The sequence below is a fragment of the Haliotis rubra genome, unplaced genomic scaffold (assembly GCF_003918875.1).
Source record: "Haliotis rubra isolate DU_JTF1 unplaced genomic scaffold, ASM391887v1 Scf1451, whole genome shotgun sequence".
Lineage (NCBI taxonomy): Eukaryota > Metazoa > Mollusca > Gastropoda > Lepetellida > Haliotidae > Haliotis > Haliotis rubra.
In genome coordinates, this window is record NW_025765394.1 from 91,165 (window position 1) to 101,499 (window position 10,335).

A 10,335-nucleotide genomic window follows, 5' to 3' on the forward strand; every position below is an offset into this window, starting at 1 on the left:
TGAGAAATTTCGAATTTTCATTCTTGTGATTTGACATTCTGTATACCCATGTTTTGGAACGGCGGTGTAGCCTAATGGAACTGATTATGGCACTGTCAGTGCATCGAGTACACCACACAGATCTCAGCAATGAAATAATAACAATTTAACCATCTTACCATCTCTTGTTCTTTTATAGTGCCCTGAAGAAAGAATGTGAAGTTTCTTTTTTGACTCAGTATATAAAGGCACTGCACATTGGTTCTACTAGCTTTAGAGATACTGGTCCGATGCTCACTATCAGTGTGACCCTTGGCAGGTTTAAGATTGAGGAACGTGGTCAGTTAATCTGTAATTAGTTATCAATAACACATACCGTTATAATATTGGTAAAACTTTGTCCAATTTTTCCGTGTTAATACTAAGTGCATGTATTTCAGTTGAAAACACGCAGTTGGCGAAAACCATAACCGTTTGGGAATCACTAGATATTCCGTTTTCGTATTCCTCAACCTCTCGTATGAAAATAGGTTTTACCTGCCACAAACGACTTTATTACAAAATTAGCGGTGTCGAGTAATCGAGTCCGCCATGTTTGTCCTTCACCTGCAATAGGCTCGCACCAACGACGAGCTGCTAAAAATAAAATACCTGTGAATCATTCCACCATATAAAGTAAAGACGGACATACACAATGTCCCTTTCACAATACGCATGAACATGGAGCAGATATGAACATGTGCTCGAAAGGGTTGTTCCAAACATGTGTTCATCACATCTATACAACATCAATGGAATGAAAGTGAAACATCTCCATCCCTTCTCTTTTCACATCTAGGTTGCTATAAACAGTTTCTCACTGCAAAGATCCATCCTTCAACTTTCCTCTCTCTGTGGAAATGGTAGACATCGAGGTACCCGGTTTTTGAAATTTGGCACCTTCCCAACTCGGGTTGATACTCGTATGTAATACAAGTAAACGTCTTCTCTGTAATACACATTTTGTAGCATTCTTTTGCAGTTTTACCGTCAGTTTTACTGTCTGTTCTTCTATCGTTGTGTCGTGTAATAGCCAGTCCTTGGTACATCGTGAATCCGTCACCATACGTATTGCAGCCTGGGGAATAACGTTTCACCGTTCATATTGAATTTATTATTGTACAACATGGGATAAATGCACTGGATTCGTTAGAAAACATATAATTTTAGAACAAGTTACACATACTTGTTGTATAATTCGATATCAGTTGAGGTATTACCTTTTCATTGCAACATAGTTAGCTGAACACTTCACACACATAGACACATACACACACATACACACAGACAGACACACACACAGAGAGAGACAGACACCGACACACACAGAGACAAACACCGACACACACAGAAACACATATACACAGACACACACAGAGAGACACACACACACGCGGACACACACAGACACAAAGACAAACACAGAGAGACACACACAGACACAGACAGACACACTCACACCATACACACACCCACTAACAAAATTAACTTTGTAACTTACTTGGACTAGAGTAAACAACATGGGTGACAACTGCCAGTAACCTATCTGCATTCACAAGTTCGACTTATACAAACTGTCTTTCAAAAATTGACTTACGTTTTACACAGCTGTCACTGGCAGGGTTGAAACTGTACCCTGGGTAACATTTGCAGGTCTTGGTGAAGCACGCAAACATCCTGTCTGCTGGACAATTTGAACTTGTTGAACATCGCATTTCAAGGGTGCTGCTTACTGTATGACCTGTGAATGTTTTCAGAAACTCTGTATTCCACGTTATAGCTAAAATATATGGAATTATCATGAAACGGCCCTCCTATTATCAGATATTTGCGAGACGCTTCAAATGATATTGGACCGCTCAACCTTAACGACGGCCACTATCAGTTCTATTGTCAAGTGACGTCATAGTGGGTGCGTGGGCTTACAGTTCATTCGATATTTGCTTTGAACTGGCAGATATTCTGGGGCAAACAAGTCAAAGCAACCCGAATTCCCGCTTTAGCGGTAATATTGGCTTTCTTGCTGGTGCTTACCTTAACAATTGTACTATTAACGTTTTTGTTACACCTAAACCGAACACTTAAAACTCACATAGTTTGACATGTTGCCGGCCATGGTCTTGTCAAAGGCTAAGGTCGAAAATCGTCACGTTCTGTTGTGACGTCCCTTGAATTGTTCGATGACGTAATTGCATTCGGTCAGTCAACCCCGTCAGAAGTTGTTTTTGAGTAAACTTACAGTCAAATTCCTTCGTTGTTTCCTTTTTCTTTTCAACACAAATTCCATGTATTTTAGCAATAATAACGGTAATACTATTTTTTAGGGCATTATCATTTGCAGAAGCCATCGGTCATTTTCAACTGTCCTCCTTTGTCAGGCAGGTAATGGAAGACCTAGGGCTTTTGCAAATGATACTGCCCTCAAAAATAGCATTACCCTTATATTAGCGATACAGGACGCACATTCACTCATGCAGCAAGTCGCATTGTGTAGTGAGACGTATCTCTAGTCTCGAGCTAAATAAATCCAAATAATCACACATCGTATTCGCATGCAGACTCACTGAATTTCACCAGCACACTCAGCGACAGCATTGTCCTTATCCTCCTCATAAGTTGACCCTCATCCCATCCACACCCTCAATTTCACCAGCACCCTCAGTGACAGCATTGTCCTTATCCTCCTCATTAGTGGACCCTCATCCCATCCACACCCTCCATTTCACCAGCACCCTCAGCGACAGCATTGTCCTTATCCTCCTCATTAGTTGACCCTCATCCCATCCACACCCGCCATTTCACCAGCACCCTCAGTGACAGCATTGTCCTTATCCTCCTCATAAGTTGACCCTCATCCCATCTACACCCGCCATTTCACCAGCACCCGCAGTGACAGCATTATCCTTATCCTCTTCATTAGTTGACCCTCATCCCATCCACACCCTCCAGTTCACCAGCACCCTGACTTTCAACCTTGTCCTTGTCCTCATCGTCAGCCAAGGTACCTGACGTTATTTCATTATACCATGTAGTCGAACAATGTTCTTGTTTCAAGCCAACTGAATCCTAATGTCCAAATTATTAAACTACCAGTTGGCAGACTTTCATTTTTGTGGTTGATGGTCTGTTTCACAAACATGAGAATAGGAATCTTACCTTCAACACAGACTGCGACACCACGACGTCCCTCCTCACACCGGGTGTTCGATTGGCAGTATATAAGGGAGCACGCACCTGTTGAAATCTATAAAGACAACAGCATAATGATACCACCAACATGCAGGGTAGCTCTCTCACACCAATCCAACATTCTCAAATTTGCTTCTGAGGATACAGAAACCGTGTTCCTCTCCCTCCCCTCCCTCCCTCCTCCCTCCCTCCCTCCTCCCTCCCTCCCTCCCTCACTCACTCACTCACTCACTCACTCACTCACTCACTCACTCACTCACTCTCCCCTCCCTCACTCACTCACTCACCACTCACTCACTCACTCCTTCCCCTCCCTCCCTGCCTCCCTCCCTCCCTCCCTCACCACTCACCTCTCTCACTCTCTCTCTCTCTCACTCACTCACTCACTCACTCACTCACTCACTCACTCACTCACTCACTCACTCACTCACTCACTCACTCACTCACTCACTCACTCACTCACTCACTCACTCACTTACTCACTCACACACACCAAACCAACCATTCCCAAATTTGAAGTCAAGAATGTTACTCGACTCCGTAGTGGCTCGCTTCTTGTGGAGTGTGCACGCAGACAGCAATCTCTCAATCTGTTGCCAATCAAGACATTTGCCAATATTGAGCTTGCTGTGTGAATGCCGTCCCAGGTAGCATTGTAGCATTGGTCCAATGCAATATTAGTGCCGCGAGTTACGCTTGTGCCGGTAACGGGCTTACAGCATTAGCACAGCAGTGGGCCACAGCGGGCGAGCCACTGTCTGTCAGCGGCCAGCTGGTACCAGTACATTCCCAGCGGAGCAACAGCATTGACCCATGTGTTCTAAATTTAAACACTTTATCAGTTTATCTGCCTGAAGCTACTTTTAGTCGTGAAACTTGAAGATTAACGTACAAACATATCTCAAAATCCCTTGTCCAGTTTCATACAATCAGTGCACAATTATTCAGGCTAATGATCTAATTATAATTTATAAGAAACTACAAACAATGGAAACTTTTGAAACATACATTTGCTGCAGACTAAGCACCTCAGTTCTTGCCAATACATGGTAGAGTCATCCACCCCTTTCTTGGTCAGCCATTTATCATAGGCCTCTTCTATGGGGCTTCCAAACCACCAAACTTTGGTGATGAATATTTAAACGAATTTGTAGAAGAAATGAAGGGTCTTGAGCGTGATTGGCTAGACAACAATGGCCTCAAAATTGAAGTTTCCATTTCATGTTTTAAATGCGATACACCAGCCAGGGTGTTTGTTAAAGGAGTGAAAGGCCACAACGGTTACTCTGGTTGTGATAACTGTCAAATGGTAAATGGTTGAACAAGATGACATTCCCAGAAACAAAAGCACCTCTAAGAAGTGATCTTCAATTTGATGAAATGGCTGATGAAGAGCATCATTTATTCAGATCACCACTGAGTCAATTATTAATAGGTATGGTTACCCAGTTTCCACTTGATTATATGCATTTGGTCTGCCTAGGTGTCATGAAAAAACTGGTGTTTTTATGGATGAAGGGTCCCGTTTCTGTAAGATGTAGAATTGGAGCAACTGCGATAAACAAACTGTCAGATAAGCTAACTCTGTATTCAAGATATATCCCAAGGGAGTTCTGTAGAAAAGGGAGATCTCTCAGGGAAATAGACAGATGGAAAGCAACAGAATATAGATTATTCTTATTATATACAGGACCGGTTGCCCTAAAAGATATTTTGTGCAATGCCGTGTACTTAAATAATCTGCTTCTTGTTGTCGGTATTACCTGTTTAGCAACCCCGCTACTAGTTCCAAATTATTGCGATTATGCCAAAGACAATTTTTGTTGAACATGTTTCGCGTCTTTATGGCAATGATATGGTTGTTTATAACCTGCATGGTTTGGTACATCTATCTTTGAATGTAAAAAGGTTTGGTCCCTTGGACATTTTTTCATCTTTTCCTTTTGAAAGCTTCTTAGGCAAATTAAAAAAGCTACTTCGAACACCAAAGTGCCCCCTTCAGCAGATAATAAGACGTTTAGGTGAAAGTCAGGTACCTCTTCACAAAGGTCAACATGTTTCTGAGAATCAAGGTGTAAAGTTTGAACATTCAGATGGACCTATTTTATCTAGTTTAGGATACGTGACACAATATAAAGAAATCAACATGGACCGATTCTTTTTGTCAAAATCAATTGGAAATAGCTGTGTTAGTATTAACAATGAAGTTGTGATAATACAAAATATTGTACAGAATGCAAACAAAGATATTTTAATCATATATGGTAAGTTCCTATCCAAAAAAGATTTTTTCACTTATTCACTTAAATCGTCTTCTATTGGAATTTTTAAAGTTTCACATTTAAGTGTCCATCTGTACGTTGGGGGGGGAGGGGGTCACAAATTCAAAAGAAATACGTTATCTTACCTGTAAAAGAATCATGTATTGTACTTTCTATGCTACATCTACACATTCAGTAAAGTGTGTATGTTGTTTCATTGGTACAGAAAACAGTGACATGATACTGCTAATTCTATACACAAACTTTTTAACAGTAAAGATGCTATTCTAATCTGTAAATTCAAGTGACAAGTGCTTTATAACAGGAAATGTACCACATAGTAAAGTTCCAAAAAAAAAATGAAGTGGGGATTGTGCCAAACACTTGTCTCCATGGAAAGGAGTACTGCTTTTGGCCCAAGTTCAAAAACAGTAACCAACTGGAAAAGGGAGTGAAGACAAGGGTACATGAAAACTGTATACCATCACAGTCATGTACAGTAGTAGTATAAACGACTAAAGCTAATCAGTGTAGTTTAATTTATCATTAATTCTGAACACGTTTTAAACTAATTCATTCATTTTAAAAAATAATTATTATGATAGGTCATTGTTAACAAGATCATTTCTGACATACTGGCATAATGATGAGTTAATTAAAAGTGTTCTATAATAATTACAGAATCGTATGACAAGGTGAGGGGGAAACTACCCCTGGCAACAGATATGTCTTACCTCGACACGGAGGCAGAGGATGATAGAGAGTCAAGGAGGTGAGGTGAGGTGAAATTGGGTTTAACGTCGTGCTTGAGAATATTTCGCTCATATGACGACGTGCATGCGTGTGTATGTGTATGTGCGGCTGCCTGTACTAGCCCAGACTGAAGCTGGTTTTATAGTGCTAGCCCACTGAGATACCATGCCGCAGTGAAGCATGTATACCCCACTCAGACACATTATACTGACTTCGAGCCGACCAGTCCTTGTTGTACCCATTAATACCGAGCGCCAGGCAGGGACCAACAAATACCATATTTTAACGTCTTTTGGTATGATGCGGTCGGGGATCGAACCCGCGACCTTCCGCTCTCCGGGCGGAAGCTCTAAGCACTACACCACGGAGGCAGAGGATGATAGAGAGTCAAGGAAAAGAAGGTACCAAAATACATTTGAGTGAATATGGTTAGAAGTAGGTAGTAGCGCAATCGATTGACATCCTTTATTTAAGAACTTGAGGCATACAGGTGCCTGAGTGAATGCTTGAAGTTAGTAAATCAAACCTGGTGGCACAGTCAACTCATTCCAAGTTGTTGGAACGCTTCATGATATCCCTTGCTGTTGAAGAAGTTTGAATGCATTGACCTTCCCTCTGCCTCCCAAAGAACTGACAGTATAACATACAAAAAGCTATCTCTGGGATATGTGACGAGGTAAAGTACATTTAAATTTACCACCTCTTTCATGGTAGAATATGTGTTCTTTCAATGTATGGCTAGATTTGTCAAACAATGCTGACAACTGAAGGGATGGTGTAAATCCAACTAGGGTCCATGCAGGAAGCAAATGTACTGTAAGTCCCCCATGGTCCCTAGTAGATCACCATGATCTACCTTCATTTGTTGGCAACCTATAGCCCATTTATATATTGTACCGTTAACGTTTGAAATAGTGGTTTATGGTTATATGCTAGTTTTAAGTGTACATCTGTGATAGACTAAATGGCAAATGGCAGAATAAAGAGATTGAACACCAGCCCAGTGGTCGTGTTATAAAACCCTGCGACACTTAGAAATAGTGTTTTATAGTTATGCTAGTCTTATGTATAAATCTGTGATGGACTAGTTATTTTACTGTCCTTCGCAGATAGGTAAGTATAGAAGTTTGTTTTTATTTCATGTATACATTTACAAATTAACAACTTTTATAGTCACGATATGGCTGAAATACTGCCGATGACTTGAAATCTTAACTCACTCACTCACTTACTCAATGAACTGCTTTTCCACAAAATCATCTGTGTTGGCATTTATCACACACAGAGCATGCAAATTAACATATTACCTACATTTTGTTTTGAATTTGTTTGTGTGTTTATTGTGTTTACAATTATTCAATCTGTCATCAGATAATCAGGCACCACTGCCCTTCGAGTGAGTGAGTTAAAATTTAAAGACACATCGACAAACTTATATACTTATCTGTCTCCGAGGGACAGTAAAATAATTAGTCTATCACAGATGTACACTTAAAACTAGCATATAACCATAAACCGCTCGTTCAAACGTTAACTGTACCATATATAAATGGGCTATAGATTGCCAACTGAAGGTAGATCACCATACTAGGGACTCTACCCTTATAGAAGAATGCAAGTTCTGACACCTTTCTGTTCATATCATCACTGTTCTAAAACAGGATGAGGATTAATTAGGTTTCATGTGCATATATCTATACTGTCGCTTATATCTGGTAGGTAAGGTGAGGTAGCCTAATGGTTAAAGCGTTCGCTCGGCAAGCCGAAAACCCGGGTTCAATTCCCACATGGGTACAATGTGTGAAGCCCATTTCTGGTATCCCCCGCAGTGATATTGCTGAAATATTGCTAAAAGCGGCGTAAAACCATACTCACTCACTCACTCACTTATATGGCTGTACCCTCAAAGGGGGTTGAAGTAGCGTAAAAGTATTGTCCTCCTGAGAGAGTACCTAAGTCCCCAAAACTTTCAAAGTAAACTTTTCCTGTCCCAAGTTTTTAAACTGTTCATTTAAATTTCGGCTAAGTTATCCTACAATCGCCACCGGCTGAAAGGATGGTGTAAATCCAGCTAGGGTCCATGCAGGTAGCAAAGGTACTGTAAGTCCCCGTGTCCCTAGTATGGTGATCTACCTTCAGTTGTAGGCTATTAATAGCCTATTTTTATATTGTGTTGGCCTCTATGGTTGAAATGTTTTAGATTCAGTTACTAGTTTTACATGCATATCTGTGGTATTCTAGTTGTTTTACTGTCCTTCGTCGGCAGTTTTTTTTCTAATATATATATATTCTATTTCAATGTCAAATGTTCTCGTCACGATGTGGCTGAAATATTGCCTATGTGACGTTAAATAATAACTCACTCACTCACTCACTCACTTATATCTAGTAGCATTCAGAACTTCTCTCATTGAGAAGCTAAGTAGATGTTGAAGCAAAACAAAATGATCTCAAGTTAGGAATGGTTAAGCTTGCTGTACAATATATCACTAAACTATCGAATGGTTTTAATCCAGACCTTGACCATGTTTTAACCACTAACGCTGCATTTGTCAATACAGTGCATCCACTTAGCACATTTTATATGAGGTTTTATGCAAATGACAACTAGATTGATAGTGAAATTGTAACTATCAGATTACAGAAATGTCTATATTCGGCCTCGACTTGAGCAGTGTGCGAAATGAAAGTACAAGTTCTTTAAAACCTTACACTAAATTAGACTACACATGTGGTCCCACCTTAGGCAAGTGAGTTTGTTCAAAATTGCCTCTGTTCACCCAGCGAGAAAATGTGTACCCGGTGAAATAACCCTATAACCTTCCAGCGCCTAACAGGCAGCTTGGGTTATCCTGGGTAATAATGTGCTGTGCTACTGGTTGTTAGAGGTATGAGCATACCTGGTGTGGAGTTTGGCGTTATATAAATGGACACATTATTATTATTATAATATTCTTGATATTGTGAAAGAACTACCCACCTTACACCTTTACATTCTTTCCCTTCAAACTGGGATGATGTGTATTGCTTACTAATGTTTGCATTAAAACTGTGTGGATACCACATTGCTATGTCAAATATATACTGAGTCAAAAAAAAGAAACTTCACATTCTTTCTTAAGGGCACTATAAAAGAACAAGAGATGGTAAGATGGTTAAATTGTTATTATTTCATTGCTGAGATCTGTGTGATGTACTCGATACACTGACAGTGCCATAATCAGTTCCATCAGGCTACACCGCCGTTCCAAAACATGAGTATACAGAATGTCAAGTCACAATATGGACGTCGAGAATGGAGATTGGCAGCCCGCAACCGATTTCGAATGGTCTGTGAGGACAGTCGACCTCTAAACATCTCAGCCCTGGTTCGTGTAGCCGGCAGAAATCTGTCACGTAGGTGACGTAGGACGATTTGACGGTCTTCTGCTCGTGACGTCACACGTGGACGACCCGACCTTGGGCGATCAGAAGTGGTGCCAGTTTGTGGTTTAAAAGTGTTTTTTCCATTCTTGAGGCCAATGCAAACACGTGCATATGAAGAAAACTTCGATGCGAAGATCACGTGATCGACTGCACGTGCAAAACCTGATTTGGCACTAACGTCATTTGCACGAGGAATGGATGGGTTTGAGTGGGTTTTGCTAACGTTTTCCTAGAGTCGAAAGATAGGGATCCCATTTCGGAGACATAGATGTATCATCAGAGAAAAATTATTCATTATTTTTCAAATTACATTTTGTGAAGTTTCTTTTTTGAATCAGTATATTTTAATGTTTCTACCTCATAAATTCATGGCCATAATTTTCATCATTTTGACAGAATCTGATATTTATGAAAATATGTAGCTTTTATAAAGATTGTAAGTTTCTACTTTGTCCGTGATATATGGTATTATTATGGACCTTAGTATCATATTTTATATATATATTATTTGATTTGTGACAAGAAATATTGATTGAAAAAAAATACATATGAATGTGTCTTCTTTTACAACATTAATAGCGCTACCATCGAAAACCTTGTGGTGTTCATATCTTCGACAAAAGGGAATAGAATTTGTTTTAGATTTTGAAAATCTAAACCCATTGTAATTAATTAACACCAATTATCA

General features: G+C 40.0%; 1 long non-coding RNA gene across 1 annotated transcript; it reads right to left on the minus strand.

The window, feature by feature from the left end:
* Positions 1-710: 710 nt before the first annotated feature.
* LOC124269522 lies at positions 711-9,072 on the minus strand. The gene is made up of 3 exons (XR_006896528.1): positions 8,949-9,072; positions 7,170-7,171; positions 711-721 (listed from the first exon to the last, which is right to left on the minus strand). It is a non-coding gene; the product is annotated as an uncharacterized LOC124269522 (long non-coding RNA).
* Between the last annotated feature and the right edge of the window lie 1,263 nt (positions 9,073-10,335).